Below are 23,548 nucleotides of genomic sequence, written 5' to 3'. Positions count from 1 at the left end.
ATTTCCTCACAATTCTGGAACAGAGCTGATGAAAGGTAACTGACTATAAAATGAACAGGAAAATCCTGTCCCAATTCCTCTTTAAAAAAAATAAAAGTTAAATTCAGAGGTGCTGAGAAACACACAGAGCAGAGCAAGAAGAAAAAACAGCTCATTCATCCACTCTTTACAAGCAGCTGGGCTTGAGCTGAATGGGCTTTTGCTGTGTTCATTTTGTAATGGTATATTATAAAAATGTTATTAGAAGGCCAAATTTAGGCATAACAGGAGAAAAAGGGGAAAAACCCTGGAACTCCTAAAGATAAATTGGCTTCTTTGGGAATGAGATTTTAAGTCCCCCCTTGCACTTTTTCTCTGAAGTTTTGGATGTTTTCCTCTGCTGATTGGGCAAATTAGAGCAGCAGAAAAAAAAGTTTCATTCCTCTGAATGCAGCATTCTCTTGCATCCTCTTCTGAACTCAGTCTGCTCAGACATACCTCAGTTAAAGGGCAGCAGAGAGATGAACAGGACTATCTCCTGGAATGTGTTTTCCAAAAATAAAAGAAATATATATATCTTTCTTTGGCTTGTTGAGTTTTTAAAAAAGCAAAGATAGTGAGAAGATATCCAGTTGGAAGGAGGACCACCAACATGAAAAGTAAACTGAGAACACAAAGAAAATACACTGATATTGCAAAAACTGCAGCAAAATAGTCAGAAGGTCTTTTTGACCTCAATCACAGTTCTTTTGCTTCAGTCTAAATGTAGAGATGAAGGAAGACCTAGCAGTTGAAGCTTTAAATTGCTAACTGAATACATCTGCAATTGTTTTCTCTGATAGCAAATATTCAAAAGGCAAATCATTAGCACAGTTAGACACTGGATAACCACTGAAAATCCCAAACTGCCAGAAAACCTGAGTTTTTCCCCTACTCCCCATATATACCTGCCTTGAAATTAATAGCCATGACAATTAACTGCTTACAGCTGCAAAATGTGTTACAATAATTTTTCCTGAAGTGCTGCATTTTGGAAACTACTATATCCACCATGCACTGACTGGCATAACCTGGTCTGCTTACAAAGCCTGCAGTTACTCAGAACCTGCTTACCCTTAGCTTTTGTCTTGGTAGCAAAAAAGGCTTTGGTGGGTATTTCAAGTTAGCTTGTTAATTGGATTAAGTCTTTTCTTGAGTTCTGTGACTTGAAGACAGATAATGATTTTTTTCCTTCCTGAAGTTAGGAACAGAGGCCTCAAACAGTTTTCACAAGTTACTGAGTCCTGTCTCCATGACTGCAGCAGCTCTTCAATAACTTTTACTTAGGGGAACTACAAATTTTCTACTTCATATGTTCCCACACGGAAGAATTAGAGAATTCTCCCAATGCATGGCAAAATAGAAACTGTAGGAAAGGATGGGCAGTTGCCACAACAGTTAACACAAGCCATTGTGAATGTCCTGCTCTAAAAAAAAAAATAAATTGGCGTATGTTATTTAAGAATAAACCTTGACACTTTCTGTAGAGGAACACAAAGGCAAATGCAACCATGGGAAAAATTCCTCTCCACCCCCAATCCCAGTAACTTGATTAACTGTAAGCATGAGCCAGACACGCCCCAAACACAACTACACTGATACAAATAAAGGGAGTACATGTGCCCAGGAATGTTCTCTAGCATTAAAATCAACTGGCACAGACTGACTGCCTTGCAGGCTTTCAGAACCTCAAGGCAGGCTGGCTGCTTGAGAACTGCCTCCTGCAAAAGATTTCTGGATCAGCCTGTGAACAACTCTTGGAAATAAATGTTGGAGACTATTAGTCAGCATGGACAAAATGACGACAGGGACCATTCTAACATTGTAATAGTACAGGCAATCATGGCCCCAGTGCCTGAAAGTCTTTTCAAACATTCTTTGCTTTTCTTGTGTAGATGTAGCTTTTAATGGACATAATTGTACATCTTATTTAGTTTTGTACACCTCATTAGCAGATTTTTTCTTCATAAAACCTGCTCGTTAGCTGTACTTGAGGTCAGAGCTCCAAGCTGTTATAATTCAACATATAGGTTTTGTGGTGGTGCTTGTGTGTGGCCCATAGGATTAGCCACCAAACACAAACATGAATAATCATAACAAAATCTCACTCAGTGGCTATTCTGCAATATTTGTATAAAATTTTATTGACCTATAAAATGTTTCTCAGTAAGTAAAATTAATACCTTTGAAAATGCACAGGATGTAGAGTCCAAACAAAGTTGAGGAGAATTCGACAGTTAAGTCATTCAGGCAACTCTCTCCAATAAACACCAACTAGTTCCATGTGATTTGACCACTATCAAATAGTTAACACAGCCCAAATGAAACAAATACAAATTTGGCACTCCTTGTACAGCTATTAGTCCCATACTTCAGGAGACTTCAGCAAAGTCATTTTCAGACTTTATGCTGTGGTCTGTACACCTTCTTCGTTTCTACCCAGGTGCTTTGGTGCCTTCAGACTTCTAGAATATACAACAATAAGCAAAAGATGTAGTTCTTGCCTAGAGACTTCAAACGCTGTCATAATACCAATAGCAGTAGCTGCCAAAATGCCTGGAGGTTTCAGGATGGGAGTTCCCTGAGAAGTAAAACAGATAGCCTGATGGGTGCCAGACTGAAATGAATGACTTGATTTCTTCCAGGTGTCCTCCACCATGAAATCTTGCTGCCAGCAACTCTACTTGTCCACTTTGTACCTCCTGTTACTGAGTCCCTAACATACCCTCACATTGTTTCATCCCTGAAGCCTACCACATCTTTAAGTTCATTCCTGTGAATAATAATTCTCCTCCATATACCCTTCATCTTCCTTTCCTAGTGGGGGAAGTTAACACATTTTGGAATGCTCTGAATATGTCCTAGCTGACCAGTCAAAGAAAAAATGGGAAAAATATAAATAATCATAATAAATAGATAACTGAGCTTTTTATTACAATCTTTTCTCCCCACTGCAGAAACATACATTTGAGAGACCTGAGACATTCTCCTCTCAGGTTTCACTGAAATATGTTAAAAATATTGTGAGAACACATAGGGGAATCAGACAGCAAACAACAAAAGCATTAAAAGCTTATTCCTTCATAGTTATTTATTCCAAGTCTCCTTGACATTTTCATGATTTTATTTCACGGAAATTCAGCAAGTAAAGCAACATTAAGAGAAAAACCACCATTCTACATCATTCACCAAGTATCCAAGTAGTACATGTGTGCATTCATACCTAAAGGGGGACACCTTTCTCACAAAGGATTTAACCTCTATGAGAAATGGAAATTGCGGATGCACTAGGGAAAACCCTCAACTCTGCATCAGCTTTCTTTGTTCCTTACCAAGGCTTTTACTTTCAGTAAACTGTAGACACAGCTTCCTCTGTCTGTGTATTCTTGGTTATACATTACAAACAGAAGCCCATTAGTTTTAATGAAAGAACAATATTTTGGATGCAGCAAGAATCTCCATGAAGAGTTGTCACTCACAGGCAATTCATATCATAGGAGGCAGATCTCTAGGGTTTGCTAGAACAGATTTCAAATGCCCAGGTAAGATAAATGGGTTTAGTCAAGCTACCCTGCGCTGAAATAGGCCTTTTCTAGTCATAGTACATAGCTTCATTAAGTGTATTGTTCTTGGCTGGGTCACAAAGAAGAATGCACTCTTTTTTTCCAATCCTTGCCACCCCTGTCAATGATTAATAAAGTGCTGCAAATTGAAAGCTTGAAGGAAATTTTTTAAATGATCTGAGCATCAAAACAACACATTCTCTTTAGAGATGGAACAACACTAAAACCCATTCTAAAAAAAAAAAGAAAAACACAGGCATGTCTTGGTTTTGCAGTCATAAAAGCATAGAAAGATACATCTGGTGAAGCTTTAAAGCTATTACTTAGTCTGTCACCTCACTTTTCACAGCAGTTGTTCTGGTAGACTTTTATCAATGGTAAAGCAAATTCATACAACTACTAATTAGCTGGTTTCATCAGCTAGGCACGCATGTAACACTAGCAAGTGATAGGCCATTTCTGAGCTTGTGTGTTTTCTGCATGAGCTCCACTCATCACAATCTAAGACAAGTACCCATGCTAGTTTGACCAAGATTCACTATGTTGTGGAGAGCATCTGATAGAAGTGTAACCAAGGGAAAATCTTCAGAAGGCCCATTTAAATCCCTCCAACACCCAATCAATTGTGGACAGTACTCATACATGTAAATTAGATCATATTCTTAAGTGGCCATTCAGGAGGAACAGAGCTTCTGATAGTCATTCCAACCTAATTAAAATACATTTAGATAGCCATCTTTGAAAAAACATTGCGGTTTCTGAGTGAGGAGCACTGTAGAGGTGACAGTAGATAACAGTAACATCATGACCTCAACCTGGCTGGGGTCCCTGAAGCAGGGACAAAGGCTCTGGTTTGTTAGTTGCAAATCCCTGAGATGCTCAATAATTTCTTGACATTAGGGAAGATACAGAAATCTACTAGTGGAAGCTTCAAACAGGTAACACCCTTACACCCCAAAGATGTTGCAGTTTTTTGCTTTGTCTGAAGAACAGGGAAAGTGAAAGGAATACTAGTGACCAAGGCTTGAGGGGGGAAAACACATTTCTGGCAAGATGTTCACAGCTTTACAATCCAAATTTCTCTTGTTCTTTTGGCAAATGCCAAACTGGTGGCATTTACTACTGGTGAGTGTTGCTTTCATTTCACATGCTTCTGATTAGATGCTAATAAAAGTAGTGATGACACATGCATCTTTATTTAATGGTTCAATTAGGGTCTCCCTCACCATACCTCTCTTGCAAGGAGAGTGGGATATGCTAAGGGTTTTACTTCATTTTTCAGGTTCATGGTGGGTGGAAAGGTTCCTTCCCTGAAAGCAACTCTACTGCCTCCCCTGAAAAGAAATCCCCCCCTTTCTGAGCCAATTCTGCTCACTTTTGGCACAATGCCTTGTTCCATTTGGAAGCCATATTGCAGTGTGAGCAAGGAAACAGCCAATAAACAGGAGCTCTGGTATTTGCTTTTCTTAAAGTCCCAGGCAAAACCCATAGCTAAAGCACTTGGTTCAGGATCCCAAAAACATCTGCTTTCTTCTCAAAGCTGGACTTTTTATTTTATCTTCTCTCCTCCTCCTCCCCCTATAAGTACCTTTGTGCTGAGAAGGAAGGGGAGTTCTCAACTATATAAGCAGGGCAAAGTAAAAACTGAACTCTGCAATCTCTAGATAATTATGCCTGGCACCTGAAGGCTAGGGCAGTAATCCTTACATTTCTTTCACACTCTATTGATGGATGGCGTGCTGAGGGTGTGAAGTCTATTTCCCTTTTCCCATCGCTGTCCAAGTGCTGGAACTGCAGGATGGGCTTTTGTAAGCTCAGTCCCTCTTACCAGATGTTTCTTTTTTTTTTTGTTAATATTAGCACATGACTTTAGAGCGAACAGCCACAACACAGTTATGGAGTGCAGAATAGCTTTCAGGCTGCCGCCCAAGTCTCTTGCATATGCTGACCTGGCAAAGACTAGTTACAGTCTTAAGATTTGAAATATCACTGAAGCATAAAGAGGTTTGTTGTACCCACTAAGCCATCCTGGTTTACTTAATCGTTGTCAGAATTCTTAAGTCACTTACACAAACATGCCCATTTATATCCAGTTAGATCTATGTACATCTGAGTACCCAGACACAGCCTGTACAAATGAAGATTGTGGTGAAGCTTCTTCACAATCAGTTTTGAGATCAAGATTGATCTTATTTCTTAGAAGTCTTTTATACATGCATTACAGTTGGAGCAAAAATGAATTTTAGAGAACCTCTCATGTCGTGTAGATTTTATGATCAGACACAAGGGTTTCTTCTGGCTTTGCACTTCATGATTTTAAGAATATACATATTTGTATACATTTATGTGCATGCATAAATATGTAAAGTCTCATATGAAAGCATTTTTTGAAAGATATTTTGAATTAAATTAATTAATTTTAGGAATTAAATATTAACACTTAATTATTATATATTATAATAAATATTAATGAATTAAATAAATTAATTTTAGGAAATTGACATTAAGGAAACTCATAGGGATGTTTTGAGCATAAATGAAACTTTCTGTAAAGATTATAGCAGCAGTGAGTCTTTGAAGGTGATAAATACACACAGCACACACTGGAGCTGAACATGAAATAATAATATCTCCTCTGAACTCTAGCCTTTCTGCATGTCAAAACTGTCACAACATTGGCAACTCATTATTTCAAATGTTTAGAGCAGCACCCCTACCCTAGGTAAAATCACACATGCTACCGTCAATAAAGTGGACAGTTGTCCTGATGAGTTATAGCCTTCCATACTGGCTTGTTTCTAAGTCATTCTCCTGCAGAAGGCCACGATACTACACAACAGATCTCGGACATACGGAGATGAGTCTGCTCCCAGGGTATTGGTTCACAACAATCAGTTTTTCATTCCAGTTTATGTAAGCTTGTGAACTCAGGTTTCAAACACTGCTTCCGTATTTCAGAAACACATTTTAAGTGTTTTGAAAGGAAAGAAGAAAGAATTTCTACACAGCATTCACTGCTGTTTTGGTCTACAATTTCCAGCTTTCCCAGTGAATAAAGAAAAAGTACCCATGTTCTTAAATTGCATTCATAAATACACATATATATGTAAAGTTTAATACACCTACATACATATATTTATCTCATTTTAATAACCATTCCTCATAACCAAACCAACTACAACAGTGAGATTATTTACTAATCTCAGAGCAATATTCTCCATCTTACTTCTTAACCAGCAAGCAAAACACAGTCACGTGATATTTTGGAAGAAACATATGGGCAGAGAATACATAGAACAAAGTTTTAGAGCCAGTTAAATAACTAATTCAACTCAAAACCCAAAAGCTCCTTCTCAGTTATAAAGTCGATACATTTACTTTAAGAAGTAACCTTGCTACATCCATTCTTCAAACACTTTGACACTGCATTGGTAAATAAATAAAGTAAACCAAAGCCATAACACATCGCCTTAAAAAAAAAAAACTTAGAGCACATGAAAACCAAAAAAAACAGTGGGATACTGATAATCCAAAGAAGCAGCAAAACTGTTTCTGACAAGATCCTTACAATACCAGGCAAAATATCATTGAGAATATCAATAGTCAAAAACAGAAGAAAAAAACAACAAACAAACACTGACTCACCCAGCTAGCATTGAGATTCCGGCTGTAGAACACAAGGGGCCTTCATCCAGAAGTTCTCCCTTCAGAGGCTAGCCCTTAAATGAGCCTGAGGACAGAGGAGTGGGGTGGTACCTCCCATGTGACTCCTTCCACTTGGAAAGCACAGGTAAATTGTTTGCACCTGTGCTCCCTGGGCCATGCCCCTTCACCAGGTGCTCAATCATCAGTTCAGGCCATGACCTAACAGTTCCCCTGCAGATTCAGAAAGCAAAATGACAATGGTGAATCTGAGCAACTGCTCTCTTGCAACAAGCTTTGAAATTGATGTTTCTCTTTAGATGCTACCGCTAATGTGAAGCTCTGTGCCACCACGGGGTTTGAAACTCAAGGAACGTAGGTTACTACCTGATTAGAGATCAGGTAGCTCTCTAAATAGCACTTCTCTCAGTACAGATGTAAGCCATAAATTGGAACGATGATGTCTCTGAACATGCAGCTCTCTGTGTTCAAGACTTTCAAATGTTTGGAAAGGTTTGCCATGGTCTTCATCTCAAGGTTAAATCTGGAGAATAAATTCAGCTTGGCTTTGCTACTTGGTTTTCAAATGATTCTTCATCTCTCTTATTAACTACCACTCCTCCCTGCTTGAAACCCAAAGTTTATAGTATTATTTTCCTGATGAAATATTTGCTGCTTTTGGATTATAATTATAGCTGGTCAGAAACCAGAATTTCCTTTCCTTAGGATACTCTGGCATTTGAAAGATGAGAGTTTGTGTTCCAAATTAGAATAGAAAGCCAATATTGTGAAATTTCTTGTGAAAAGAGCACACTAAAAATTTCAACAGGGGACTATTGAAAGTTTTCATTGTCGTAATATCAAAGTATGCTGTCCAATAAATGAAAACATGTTTCAGTGAGGGAAAAATAAAAGTTTAGAACTTCAGATTATGTTTTTCAATAAAGAAAAGCTTATATACAAGCTTTATACATACAAAGTGAAGGAACAATAACATGAAAAGCTGCTTTCAAATTGTCATTAACCCACCCCCTTCTTTTTTCCCATGACAGTTTGCTTTGTGAACGATTGTTTTCCTCAGATTGATCAGAATGATCATATTCAATCATATCTGATCATAATTGATCATATCTTTCTTAGTTGCTCAAGGCACACTGCCTCAGTGCACATCATCTCTTTCCAGGTGGAAAGGACATAAGAAACATGAGGTTATTATGGAGGAGGTAGAAGAATGGAACATCTGGAAAAGAAGACACAATTCCACAGGAAATCTGGCCTCAGTATTTCAGCTACTCAGGCAACAACTTATTATTTCTGAAGATGCTGGCTAAACATGAGATGAACTGTCTGCAGTCTTCTGCTCTTCTAAGAGGTGATGAAGAGAATAAATACAGCTATCTTTAAGGCTAACATCTGAAATTGGCATGCGAGTAAGGTTTAAAGATTGAAGAAGACCTGGTAACTGAATCAGTGCAGTCTTGAGCAGGAAATTTAGCATTCATGATGAGTCTGTCCTGTGTTCTAGTAAGTTCTAGCCAATTTCAATGTCCTTTGGAGGTGAAGCTCAAGGCTTTTATGGGTCTCAAGGACTAACACGAAACTTAGACCCCAGAGGTTTTGGGAGGTGGGAAGTTGTTTGTCATTCAAAATATAATTGGATGAAAAAGCCTAGTACTGAACTTCTGTGCACACTTGGTTATGACCGCAGTGTCAATCAGTCTGATATTATCTATTAAAGGTGCAAGGACAGATGCTACGGTTTCTCCTTTTACTGAGAGAACTCCCAACACTCCCTTTGTGAAGTTATGCTGACTAGCAATTTTTCCTGATTTTCCATAAATATATATCCTGTACTTGCATATATATACTCTACTGCTTTGTGCCAGTGGGCCTGTGTGGTTTTGAAGATCACCAAGTAAATTCTGTTGCCCTCAAGCTGAAGGTGTATCTCTTTATGCCAGACTCCTAGTTATCAGGCAGGCTGCAAGAGGAAGCTCTGCTAAGCATCATGGCTTGTACATCAAGTGTTAAGTGGGCAGGCTGCCCAGCAGGCTGAAGTGTGTGCGTGTGTGTGTGTGTGCACTTGCATGCACACATTTCTTCACCTGCTTTTTCTCACATCGCAAGTCACCATGCAAAGGATCTTACCACATTCCAGAGAAGAACCGTCTGTTTCCAAACCTCCACCAAGGAATAAAAAAATAAAATGACACCCTTTCTTCCCTGCCTCCCAAGCCAGGGAAAGCTTGTCCAAATAAATTGGACCCAGTCCTCAGACAGTGTAAAGAGTATCATTACATGGGCTACTGTGCTGAGCTCAGTAACTTTTCCAGTGTGTCCACTCATATCTATACCAAAGATGCATTTTGATACTAAATGAATTCTGATTGAAAGCAAAAATAACAAATAATAAAAATAATATTTATTTATTTAGTTATTTATTTATTTATTAAAAAGGAAAATGCTGAGCAAGGAATTGATGAAAATTCGTGTTGGAGAGCTGGGGCCAGATGGAGAATGATGGGCTCTTACACAATTTTTCACACAAATATTCCCAGCTACCCATTGGGTATTTCACAACTTTGCTGTTTTCTTATCCAGCAAATCCATCTCTATTGGCATGATTGCGTTTCCCCTTGAGACATACCCTCATTTTCTAGACAGGTATTGAATCTTCTCCTCTCTCCTGCCTACAGTCAATAGCTCACTTGTGCTTCCAGACTTACACTCCTCTAATCTACCTGAACTAGGAGTATAATTGTCCCAGATTCATTCCACATGTTAAAAGAGAAGAGAAGCACTTGCTGGGAGTGACTGAGTCTACCTTGTAACTGAAATCTCTTTCCAGATCTATGAGTCTCCAGCTCATACATAGTGATGAAAGTTGTCCTTGCTGGGTCATCGAGTTGAACGGAGACTCTATTTTGCCTCACTGTTTTTGAATGTCAGATATTTAAAGGAAAAGCCCAAAGCCAGATTCAAAGTAGTCTTGTAGACTGGTATATTCCCTTTGGCTGTACTTTGTTATCTCTTAGCAAGTGGAAGCAGATTTCAGGACTATCTAAGCCAGTTTCTCATATGATGCAGTGCACTAGTGATGTGGAATCACAAATTGTTGCAATTTCTTCATTTCCTACACACACACCAGCCCTGTTTCCTGGAATAGCAGTTGTAACAAGCTGTATGCACGTACTTCACTGTAGCAGGATATACAAGTAATGAGAAATGTTCCCTCTTTCCACCCAGGCAGTGTTCAGTTGTCTTTTAAAATAGCCCAACCAATACCTCATTTACCACTTATCTCCAGAGACTGTTCTGCAGCCTGGCACCTCTCACCCTTAGGAAATGATGCAACATGAATGTCCCTCTCCAAATTATGTTTTCTCCACATCATCAAAACCCCTCTAAGGTTTTTTGTTTGTTGGTTGTGTTTTTTTTTAATTCCTTGCAAGTATTTGACTAATGCACAGTGCACAGTACCAGACACTAGTCTGAAACTTCAAAGTCTGGTTCCAAACAGTGCCTCAGAGTATCAAAGATGTGTCCTCTCCATTTGCTGTTGAAGAAAGATCCAGATCTGATCAAGAGTGCAGGGTTGGTGCAATTTCATGGGCTAGTTTAAAAATGTGGCATAAATTCCACAATCTATCATTTGCTCTTCAAATGCCTCTCCAAGGTCTGGAGTATGAAATCACAAAAATGTTTGCATGTAAGAGACTGTCTTAAGCTCATCTTTTAAATGGTTTTCAGTATGATGGCAAAATTGGATAAGTTATGTAACTTTCAATTAAAGCAGTTTCTTTCCTTGATCCTTTTTTTTCCTTTTTTTTTTTTCTTTCTTTGGCAGTGACCAAGTAATATCTACAAAATAATAATAATGACCTGAGCCAACAGTGGGTCCCTCAGTGAATTGTAAGTCATGCTCAATGAAAGCTTTTGCCTGGGTCAGTACATAGAGGAAAATGATAGACCCTAATACAGATATGCTGGTAGTCCCACAATAACAGTTTTATATGTACACAGATGCTGATCTGTTCAAAAGGACAGTGTGTTTTTCATTTTCCAACACTTGGCAAAGGAAATCGTGTAGTGGTTATGGATTGGGTGACTATCACCCTGGTCAGCTAGGCAGGTATGATTTATTTATCAGCTTTCCAGCTTTCCACAGAGGGCAGGCAGAGGGGAGGTGAGGAGGGTGGAGGAGACTACGGGGGGAGAAGAAGAGAAGCGTGGGGGAAGGGAATGGGGAAAAGCAAGATTTATATCCAGATGGGAATGTTGAGACAAGGGTGGGAGCCATGGCAGGGAAGGAGCGTCCACAATGAGGGCTATTCATCAATCCTTGCAGAAACAAGCTCTGAAATGTAAAGGGCTAGAAAGTATTCCTTCAGCTCCATCCCTAGGGGAGCCTGGGGCTTTAGCGAGGAAGCGGCTACACACCAGTAGCTGCACAGTATTGGGCTCAAATATCTCATATCGTGATTGCATCTGGCTTTGAGGATGACAGAGTGGCTTTTTTCTCCACTACAACTCCTTGCACATCAGTAAAAAAGTACATTTAGCAAATCTTTCATCATCTGTCTCTCAGCAAGGTGGGCTGCAGCAAGAGCAACAGAGTAATGAAAAAAAATGACACAGGAAATACAAAGAGTGCATGGTACTTACAATTTTAGGACCACAGAATCACAGCACAATTTGAGCTTCAAGAAATCTTAGGAGGTCTCCATTCCAGTACCCTGCTCAAAGCAGGGCCTGCCATGAGATCTCCTTGATTTAATTTCACAGATGGTGTTCCCAGGATGGCAAATTATCTAATTTTCTGCAATCTTGGGTCTTTTTAGCTGCTTGCTATCACTGGAAGAAAAGCTGGATTATCACCCATCTAGTTATAAATGAGAATTTCAATGCAAGCAGACCAAATAGAAATAATATAGAAATGAGTCTTTATACTTTTCCATAAGTTAAAGTTTTCTGAGAAGAATTGGAGGACACAATCAATCTCAAAAGTCTGAATTAATTATCACAGTCACCATGTATTTTGTGAATTGCAGAAACCCATGGGCACTGGGATCCATGATGTTGTAAATTGCCACAGTTTCACTCATTTCAGTGATGTGAGGCCATCAGCTAAACATCAATTAGAAATACTCTTTTTTTCCTGTTGTTCATGTAATTAATTTAGAATCTGCCCAAGTTTGAAGGAAAGCAATGGATTGCAATGAAAACAAGAAGTGACACAGAACAATGACCTGCCTCTTAGAGAGTTTGGAGGCTTATCATCTCTTGTAGCACTCAAGGACAAATATCTACTTCTGAAATAATGTCATGCTTGCAGAGAATGGGATTTTCCTCTCCATGCAGTAGCATGGCAAACAGATAAGCTAGGTGGAGTCCTGGATATTCCTTTGATTCCATACTATGGTAGCCTTCATACCTCTTTTTCAAATAACCAATTTTTACCCTTCAACAACAGAATCCTGTCTGTGCTTCCATTAAAATCTCTCTTAAATGTTTCCTCCATTTATTTCATCCAACTTCTAAATCTGTTAGAAGACAAAAGTCTCCAGGTAGGCCAGAATCTTCCATAAACTTCTACAAAACAATGGTTTTCCCACAGAATGGGAACATCAGTGGAAGCAATCATATGTCTGCACCACTTTACATGGTCAATGGTACTGTAGCTGTGCAGTCTCTGCTATTTAGTTTTAACCTCTGCTATGTTTTCAGTGCAAGCTGAAGAAACTTGCTCACGAGTGTTCTTCTGCAACCCACGGGAATTCCTATTGTCCTGTTGCATATGCTAGAAAATCTATTATTTACTTTTTATTTCTTTTCATGAAAAGTCCAATCTCAACCCCAAAACTAGACTTAGTATTCTAGTATCATTTTACCACAGTAATACACTTCACCCTTTTCCTTGTGACATCTATTTGTCTCCTTAAGAACCTGATCTATTTGATGACAAAAGCCCTAACAAATATGTACTGGTAGTATATCTTTAACAGTCTCTTTCAGAACCACCAATTCCTAGCATGCACTCCACTTGCCCAGATATCTTTCTCCTCATGATTAAGGCTTTTGTTTTCTTGCTGAAGCTAATGATAAACTCCTGCTTCCTGTAAGCACTGTGATTTAACTTGAAAACCTCAGTTCCGTTAGAACAGCCAAGACATGCATTTCTCTTTAAGCAAAGTGAGTCTTGTGGGTCTCACAGTATGTTTAAAGGCTTCGGTGAGTTCCAGTGTGATTTCACATTGTCACACTAGATCTACATATTTCTAAAGAGGTCAGTGAGGAAAGGTGAAAGAGAAAAAAGATTGGACAGACTGGATGAAGAGACTCCTTTGATAGTAGGATGGCTGAAAGCGGTTTATGTTTCTCAGCTTTATCTCATAATGCACTAATGGATCTAAGGTTAGGCCTGTAGGCTAAGCCACTCAGTTAGACTCTGAGAAACCAAAGCAGAGAGATTATTCTCTCAATATAATGAATCTCAAATAAGCATGTTTATTTGTCCTGCTGATGCAATGTATAGACTAGGGAGAGATGTTTTCCCTAGAGCAAAACTTGGGGTAGTAGCCTCTTCCTCTTATAAAGAAGATTTCATTGCTCTCCTGTCTTTCTCTTCCTAGAATCAGTGCATTAATTCACTGTGCTCCAAACTTTAGGAAGCACTGGAATAACCTGAGGGTCTCTATCAGAGGAACAGGAGAGTTCTTCTAGGAGCAGTAGTAAATCTCTAAACGTGTCATCAAGACTCCCTGAAATGCTCTCATGCAGCCTGTCAAATTAAATGTAAATAACTTGGAATAAAAGGCTTGCATGGAAGACATCTGGAGAGTGCTGTGCTGTGACTCATAACTTGGAGGTAACATACTTGGTGAGAACAATGGCCATAATAGAGGAGAAGGTGAAAAAGTACATACTATCATCTTATAACTTTGCCTGTTGCTTACAGGTTGCTCATGTGAATGCCCTTACAGACAATGACAGCAAATGGCTATGTAACTGAAGAATTAAATGGCCACTATATGCTCAGATAAAACAGATTGACCTGGACAAAAGCAAGTAAAATTTTCTACTTCACTACATACAGTATTGTCCATTTTCTCATTAAAAAAAAAAAGTATTTACAGGTTAAGATCTATACAACATCCAATATCTGTATCTCCAGTGCTGAGCTCAGTTCTTTAAAGCAATGGTCATTGTTTGGTAAGCAGAGTACATACGGATTTTTCTTTCTCTCCTCTTCCAAAAACTATCAATACTTTTATTTCCACACACTCCCCCCCCAACCCTCAAACAAGGACAAAGCCAAAATTTTCACATTAAAAGAACGATTATTTAAGAAGTATTCACATTGCATCCATTGAAACATTTCAGAGTTGGTTCTATTCTAATTTTAAACCTTGCTTTTCTTTTAACATATAAAAACAGCTCAACCAAAGAGTATGCTTTAATTAAAAAATCTCCCAGCTTATTTCATTTTGAAAATGTTGGAATGTTTCAACAAATCTGCAAGCTTTTTTTCACTTTTGAATCCACAGCACTATAAAAAACAGCTCTTTCTCCCCCAAATCATACATTTGGATGAGTACACATATTCCAATAGCAATCAAAGTTTCTTAGAAAATCCCTTGAGCAGCCTTTCCCTAAGCTTAAAAAAAAATGCTTACATTATATTACAACAGTTCCTCTTTCTGTGTTTGTAACAGAGCCCAACACAAGCCTACACATGCAATTTGGGTCTCAAGCTCAACTATGATGTTAGTTTATAGCAATTTTCTTTTAAAAGAATATCCTAGCTGCTAAGCATAGAGTAATGATAGTGTTTCCTGCAGTGGCACCTTTATCTTTTGTGTGGCATTGCTTCTCTTGGATTCGCTTCTTCATAGGATGAAACAGATACGAAATCCAATCACCCCATGGCCTTTCCAACACCTAGGTAGCAAAACAAAATGCAAGGAAGAAGATGGCTCCTTTAACTCAGTGAGTAACAATCGTTAGAGATGTGAACAAGGCATGAACTCTGTAAATATATTAAATGCATAGAACAAACAAACAAACAAACAAACAAATTTCAAAAGGAATTCCATGATATTCCATACTTAATCTACACTTCTTCCATCCTTTCCTCAAGATCTCAGGTAACATTGGAGCATTTTGACAGACCTGACTAGGAGATGTTCTAAGCTTGACTATGGATTGAAAGTCACTCTCCTAATGACACAAGGAAGTACCCATTGTCTTCTGATCTTTTATGGGATAAACATTAGACAAAGGAAATTATGACGCCCTTGTGGTAACAAAGCCTTAAGTCTGCGAGGAACCCTGCTGATGTAATGCGTTCCTTTCCTCAAAGCTCTCATATGTTGCTGTTCATCCTGTCAGTAGACTTTGTTCAAGGTAGTAGTGAAATATGGGAGGAACATAATGCAGGCTTAAGCTGCAAGCACAGCCTGCATGGACATGCCAGGCTCCTCCTCTGAGAGTCAACAGGTTTGTATCCATCCATCCATCCGCTTTTCTCCTGGGCAAACGGGTGGCAATGACAATCTTTTAGTTGTCCTGTGGGACTTTTTTCAGATATTTCTTGAAGAGGAAGAGAGGATCCATTCCTGGAGTGTATCCATTCTGCAGAGATTTGGCAAACATTGATTATACCTATCTTGTGCTTTGCCTCTGTAAAAAGCAGTGACCCAAGCCAACTTCCTCCATATGGTCACAATGCCTGGAGCCACAGTCAGTTTAGAAATATGCTGGCATCAAGAAAAAGAATAACTGTCAGGCTGAGTGCCATGATCTGCCCCATTTTAAATACTGCCTACGAATGGGCAAGAAACTGCTTCAGAATACTTCCAGCTGCAGCTGGCAACTGCATCAAGAAGGTAAATCATGGAAAGTGGATGAAAAGTTAGACAGGAGTATTATGTCAAGTGGGACACTGCAGGTTTAAGCAAGACCTTGTGATGGAGCTGAGCAGATAATAACCCTCGAGATGAAAGCTAGTTCCCAGACTGTCACCTAGAGACTGTAAGATCATCCATGAGATATATAGGATTCCTGCTTGAAAAGATGGCTTATGGCTGGTCAGATGGAATGATGAATGTTAAAAGGGGTCTGTGGCCAGCAGTTGGGAAGTTGTAATCCTGTGACTTTCCACTGGCTCACTTAGAGATTATTTCTGGATTCTACATTACCTTAACTTAGAATGTTCAACAAAAAAGAAGTTTATTGGAGAAAAAAATATAATTACTGGTCAGCTGGATATATTAATTCTAGCAATTTGTAATTCAAATCTCTCTTTCTTTTTTCTGCTACACTAAGACAAATGAAAATTCAGTCTCTGCCTTAAAGAGTTTATAAATAAAACTACATTAATCTTGTGAAGGGCATGAAAGGGTCAAGGAAGGAAAGGAATTACTTAGGGTAGCCCAGGGGAGCAGACCTCCTAGTGAAAAGGTGAAGCTAAGTGGAATTTGTGGCTTAAACATTATCAGAGTGCTTCTTGATATGGATTTGACCTTTAAGTGGTCTCCCAAGAGATAAGGAGAGAACTTAAATGCTTGGAACGTTTCAGTTATATTGGACTAAATTCCTAAAAAATATTTGGCAAGGAGTTAGCCTTCAAAGGAGATAGATGAGCTAATTAGGTTCTTTTCCATCTCCAACTACCAAGACTTTATGTGTTGCCAGAGCTGCATGACCTTAGAAAGGAAAGTGTGGGACATATCTGTGGTGATGTACTATACATAGTGTTGTATTTCCATGCACAGCATCAGGTCCTCTGGCACTGAGCTGGATCTAAAATTAAAAAAAAAAAAAAGATACTTAAAATAAAATACTTAAGAATAGCAAGACTAACCTTTTCAAAGGGAGCTGATGCAACAATCATTCCTCAGTCACCAGCACGTCCAATTTCTCAAATACCATTAAAAAATAGCAACACATTTTCACCCTGCTGCCTACTACTGGTTAACAGACTGATCCCAGCACATAGCTTCTTGGTAGCCTAAGAAAATATGGAAACACTTCACATACAGTATCTCACTGTTGATCCCTCGCTGTTTGTGTCATAGAGCTCTTCACAAGATAAATCATCTTGCCTGAAGTGAGTCACTTACCGAAAAGATTCCTCTGCCCTCCTTCCCCTTTGATATGTTTGTTCTTAAATTTCCAAATGGATTGAAGCAAACAGACTTTGAAGTGTGGTTATGGCTGCCATCAAAATAATGACTATCCCCCAAAAATGTCACTGGGTGACTTTTGATTTATTCCTTCTCAGTTGTTTCCAGACCCAATATGCTCAGCTTGTGCATCAAAAATGAAGATGTTCTCAGCTCCTAATGCCACAAAAGCTAATTTACAGTTCTCTTCTGTCATGCTTTATTACTAGCGAAGAAAAGGCAGTGAGAATATTGGCATTCTTCTTTTTCTTCAATATTTTCTCAGTGTTCTTAAACAAAGCTTTTTAACAAAATTTGCAAGCATTTAATCTAAATTTGCTCAGTCTAGATCTGAACCCATCATTTGAATATCTCATAACTAGCACCTGGATTTATCCATCCCAAAATTTAAGAACAGTTTGTTGAAGCTGAAAGTAGTTTAAGGCCAAAGTGAAGGCAGGAGACAGGAAATAATTGTTGATTGCAGCATCCAGGCTGGTTTTCTGCAGTTGAATTTTGTATTGACCAGTGAACAATCTTGGACAGAGAGGTTGTACATTCCATATAGCAGCACACATGAGTAATGGTTTCAACTATGGATAATTATCCAGGAGATGAAAGCTCCTTCTGGCAGAAAAAATAAAAATAAAAACCCAGTGTTAGTTATTAATTCCTGCACCATATACTAGATAGATTGCAGCAAAGCAGTGTGCCAGGATACAAAGTCTCCATCTCTCTGGAAGTTTCAAATAAAAGAATTTCATCCCAACCATAACAAGAGAAAGACAGGGAAGTGATCAAGGCAAGTTTGAAAAGTTCTGCACCATTACTGTTGTTGCTACAAGACTACATCTGACCAAGCTTAATTTGAGGTAGATAACACATTAATGTCTCTGTTAAGATTTTTCTTTTGCAGCAAGACCAAGCTAAATTCTGTTCTATTATGCAGGAACACGTAGCCAAAATATAGAGATAACCACTGTTTTTCCAGCTTATAAAAATAAGCTCATAATACTACTAAAGTCTACATAAATGTCTTCTTAATAGGTCAAAGAGACAAAGTTTTTTTAGAGAGATAGAAGCAATCTCTTAATGTTACAGTTGATAATCTATCTGGAAACAATCTATATATTGCCATCATAAGAAGTCCTTATCTTGATGTAAAATAGAAGCTACAGATTTCAAGGCATGCACAGTTGCCCTAACTTTAAAATCACTACAATATTTAGACACTTTGAGGAAAAAGTTGCTGAAGAAAAGTTGAAGTTTGCAATGGGAAAGTTGATTAGGTTGGCACTGGTCTTCATCCCTCAGCACACAATTATTGCCTATGAGATACTGAAGTCTTGTCATTGGCAGGGTGCAGATTAAATTATAATTTTATATATGGGTATTATGTGACACACCAAGAAACTCCTCTGAGTTATGACTTTAGGTATACAGTAGAATTATGGACTTTAACTTTCCAGCAAAGATTTCTAGGGTATTTTGTAAATCTCCCTGGAGGATCAGGGCCAAGAAGCCAGAATGTAGCATCAGGAAGTAGTTATAGTTGGAAAATCTCCCCTTCTCCGGACAGAATCTAGTCTCAATGATCTCCTTTTGCCATCACATCCATAGCAACACTACTAGCAAAAGATGAAAGATGTCTGACAACTTTGTTCCCCTGGAACCACAGAGCTTTCTACCATAAGGGTAGTTATGAAAGTTATTTCATGTGGAAGAGACACAGAACTTTTTCCGGGAGTGGGTCCAACACTTTGAAACAAATCCTCACAAGACAGGAGAACCATCCCAAATCTCACCACCTTCAGGTCCATTTACACGTCAAGTGATTTCCTTCTTGCCTCCTGCAGTATAAACATGAGGAAATGCATGCATATTTATTTAAGCCTTCCTCAGCTATGATGCTCCACTACTCCCATTTCTTCTGCTCTTTGCAATGTTTAATACATAACTGGAAAGTGTGCCAGCACTTATGAACATAATCATGAGTATAAGAATAGAGAGTAGACAACAAAAATATGTTCTCTTAACTCAATTGATGGCAAGAGAATAGAGAGGGAGAGAGGAAGGAAAAGAAGATGAAAGGAAACAAACTTCAAGGTGCACCAAGTCAAGAATGAAAAAATGTAACCAATGGGAGTCTAAAGTTGGGTACAACAGGTTCATACACAGATCAAGCACTCAGAATTGACCGTACCATGAAAGACAGAGCAAGTTTGATAATTTTCAGTAAACCACTGCACAGAAGCTGAAAAGAGGCCCTTCTTGCTTAGACAAAGAAGAGAAATAAAAGTTATAAGGAGGCAAAAACAGGCCCTTGAAAATGGCACTGGGTTTGAAACCAGGTAAAATGAAGTTTGTAATTAATTCAGCTGCCACTCTTCTCCTGACCAAAGATGTCTTACGCAGATGTCTTCTGAAATTACTTACTCTGCTGAAACTTGTAGTTACATGGAGCAGGTCTGGCTCTGCTTGTCTTTCTTTCTCCTTTCATGTTTCTGGAGTGTTTGAGAGCTTGTTTTACCATTCGGAAAATAATCCAGACACTTTATGCCTCTGGATACCTGAAACCTGGTCAACATAAGTACACTTCATTCACAATCCCATAGCAAAGTGGTGGCTCCTATTTTTCATTCCTGAACAATTTTACAAGAGGATTCCTAGAGCATCAACAGCAGTAGCCTTTAAGGATATACATGCACAAAGACATGTGAAACTCCTACTAGCTACAACAGTCCTGGCTTGCAATGGGATTGCTAGCAGGAACCATTGGGAAACTCATCTGGAATGACCACCATTCAAAATGGTTTTAATCCAATCAGACTCATTCAACACTGGAATAAGGTTGGAAAAACTCCATTAGGACTTCTGGTATTTGTTCTTTCCCAGCTCTGCTTATATTCCAACCAGTTTGGCATATTCCTAGAGGTGTTTTTTTTTGTTTTTTTTTGTTTTCCTGAGTGGGCACAGCTCCACCTCATGTTATCAAAATTTTGTTTCCCATTGGCAGCCCTTCCCTCTCTCATCACCGGTGCCAGTGCAAGGGTGGTGTACGTCAGCCCCATGATTTAAGCGAGCTGTAACTGACAGCAGGGCAGGGATGAGTGGCTGGTACAGGCAGGAGATGTCTGTGCTGCACTTATCCTAAGAAGCTGAGAGCTGGGGCATTGCAGATAGGAACCGAGAAGTGCTGAGTGACTGTGCAGCTGAGAGAGAACAGGCTCTGCCTTATCCTGGAGGGGGAAGTTCAACCAAAAGGGATTTTGCTGTTTCAAATTACAAGCTGGTGGCTCCAGACAAATCTGGAGGGGGCTGCCACCTCCTGAAATAGCAGCAGCAGTGAAAGCTGCATACTGAGATCAGGAACAGTAGGGTGACATTTGGGAATGAGGGCTGCTGCAAGATGGCCTTTGGGTGCCAAGGTCACATCCCATCGAGATGCACCTCAACACAGTCTGACTCTTTCCTTTGTCCTCTCCCCACCTCTGCCAGGACCTAGAGGACAGTTTGCAGGGGTTGAGCCCCACTGCATTGAAAAATAAATCAAATCCTGTGGTCAGGAGCCATTCCCTCCCAGCCACCCCCTCTTTCATCGCTGAACCCAAAGCCTTTGGCCATGCGGGAGCTTAAATATTTTGTTGCCACCCTGATCACTTACAAGAATGCAGCCAATGGCCTTAATGCTCCCACTGTCTTTTAAAGATTTTTACTCTGTCACCAATAAAGATCGCCTGTCTCAAGGATTTTCCTGCTTCACTGGCTGGGTTATGGTGGTGGGGTGGGGGAGAGGAAGGCGGGTAGGGGAAGGGGGGCATGGTGAAGGGAAGAGGGCTGGAACATTGCCAGGCTTTAAAAGGCTGCTTAAGCATTTTTCTGTGGCTTGCAGGGTTTTACTCAGCAAAGTCTCCCAAGCCACAGAATGTGCCCCTACTTGTATAACATTACAACGTCAAGATGATTAGAGTGCAAGCCTCAGCCCTCCAAATGCTGCCCTTTTGTCCCTGGGGTGTAATGATACATTATTTGTCCTTGTCTAGTTCTTATCTCATTAATGCACTGGATTATTTCTGCTCTCCCCCACTTCGCTGCTTCTATACGTACACCTCCCTATTCTCTACTTCAGTTAATGGAACCGCCGTGTGCCTTTAATCCTTCCCAAAGCTCAGGTCTGTAATAGGGTGTGTGGGTGCACTGCACATGCACGTTGGAATTAAGCCTTCTCTCTTCTCTTCCTGCCTTCCCCGCTCAACTTGATACACTGCCTTACCCCAGGACTTGCAAAATCCTCCAGCAGTCCAGTCTGTGCTCCACTGGATAGTGCCATGTTAGCTCAGGGCTCAAACACTGCTTGTCCACAGTGCACAGATCTGCCAACAGCACATTTCATTTGCTCTTTTTCATCTTCACATCTCCTTTTCAAAATAAGTCATTGTTCTTCTGCCCTAGGAGTTGCCTCCATCTAGCAGCACGTTCTTCTGATACAGAAGAAAGGGTTCCCCTCTTACACCTGCAGCTACCAGAAAGAACCATAAAGAACCAAGCTCAGGACAGAGGTAGGTGACCTTTCTGTGTTTTCATGCACATGAAAATTACTTACAAAGGTTTGGAAATAGATATTTTGTCCAAATAGTCATTGGGATGAGCCAGGAAAGCTCCACAGAGGCTGACCTGGAGAAATGGCTCCAGTTGGACTGAAAATGAGAATCTTCAAAGATCGAAAGAATCTGAGCACTGCAGTTGAAGGAAATCCCAGGATGTAAGAAAGGGAGGAAATTCACTTTGGAGTCAAAGCTAAAAGAGGAGTGAGGGTATCCAGACTCCACTTTTAGCTCTCCCAATGGCTTTTATTATATATCTGTGAACATCACATCCTGCTGAGTACGATGTTGAGCAATATCCAACACGTAGTTCCCTGGTTTGTGCTTACTCCCCATCTATCCATAGAATATCTTAACCCTCGCCTTCTACTTCAATCATGAACTCCCTGAGATGTGGTCTGTCTTCTTCCTTTGGCGTTTCTACAGCATCTGACACAGAATGGTTATCATTCCCCTAGGTTCTATATGAATTCAGACTAGCCACTGTGATGAATAACTCTGCAGTGAAACAATGGAGATTAGAATCTTAACTTTTTTTCACAATGCTTCAGGTCCCAGCTGCTAAACTGAAAAAGAAATATAGCAGCCCGGCTGCTAGTGGGCAGCAATGTGCAGATGTCAGCAGGGTTTGCTGACTGGATGAAACGCTCCAGCATCACTTACTAGAAGTGCTGGGAGTCACAGCATTTGCAGACTACAAAGAGATACTAGATCATGCTGCTGTCCTCACTACAGTCCCTCCCAGATGCTCCCTCTGATCTTTAGCGGTGGCTTCCCTATTATTTGACTCCCAGAATTTCCAGGGCTCAGTGTGGGGCCTGCAAACAAGGCTTTGATTGGTATCATTAACATTTCTGAGGAAGCACTGCTGATTCCTGGCAATATACCCCCCAGAGCACCTCAGCAGGAAGAGAAAAAGGGATGGGATGGCATTTCATTTTACAGGCGTGCAAGAGAGGACAGAATGAGGCTGTTTGCAACAGCCTCGCTTTATAACACACCATAGGAACACACTCCAATGCAGGAAAGTGAAAAAATTTGTCGCCTGATGAAAAAGCGAAATTCAATCAGAGTTAGCCAAAGGAATCCATCCCACAAAGTGCTTTCCTGGGGCTGCTCAGTGCTCTCTCTGTAGTAACTGAACACCATTGGCAGGGATCTCCTAGCAGTCTCTCTCTTCCTCTTCCAGGAACTATTACCCCCTTCCTGATTTCATTAGAAATTACAGTATTTATTTTGTCCTGACTGGGGAGGAGGGAGGAAAGGAAGAAGAAATGCTCTGATTTTACCCACTAAGCAAAAGATTCTTTTTTTTTTTTTTTCCCTTCCACTCCCCTAAAAGTTAACCCTCACAGTTTCCTCATTCCCCCTCTCTTCCTCCAGTAAGTAACCGCAGTGGCTGGGAGCCTGGGCGAGGGGCATGCTGTAACTCCAGGCAGACACTAAATCTGCTCAGTCAAAATCTCAGAGCCTGCTGTTTTACTGCTCATTCTCCTTTAAGACCTTTGGGGCAGGTTATAATAGCACACCACTGTCACCAGGACTCAATTTATAA

Source organism: Meleagris gallopavo, chromosome 7 (assembly GCF_000146605.3).
Source record: "Meleagris gallopavo isolate NT-WF06-2002-E0010 breed Aviagen turkey brand Nicholas breeding stock chromosome 7, Turkey_5.1, whole genome shotgun sequence".
Taxonomy (NCBI): domain Eukaryota; kingdom Metazoa; phylum Chordata; class Aves; order Galliformes; family Phasianidae; genus Meleagris; species Meleagris gallopavo.
The sequence above is the reverse complement of the archived record's forward strand: the minus strand, read 5'-3'. Positions refer to the sequence as shown.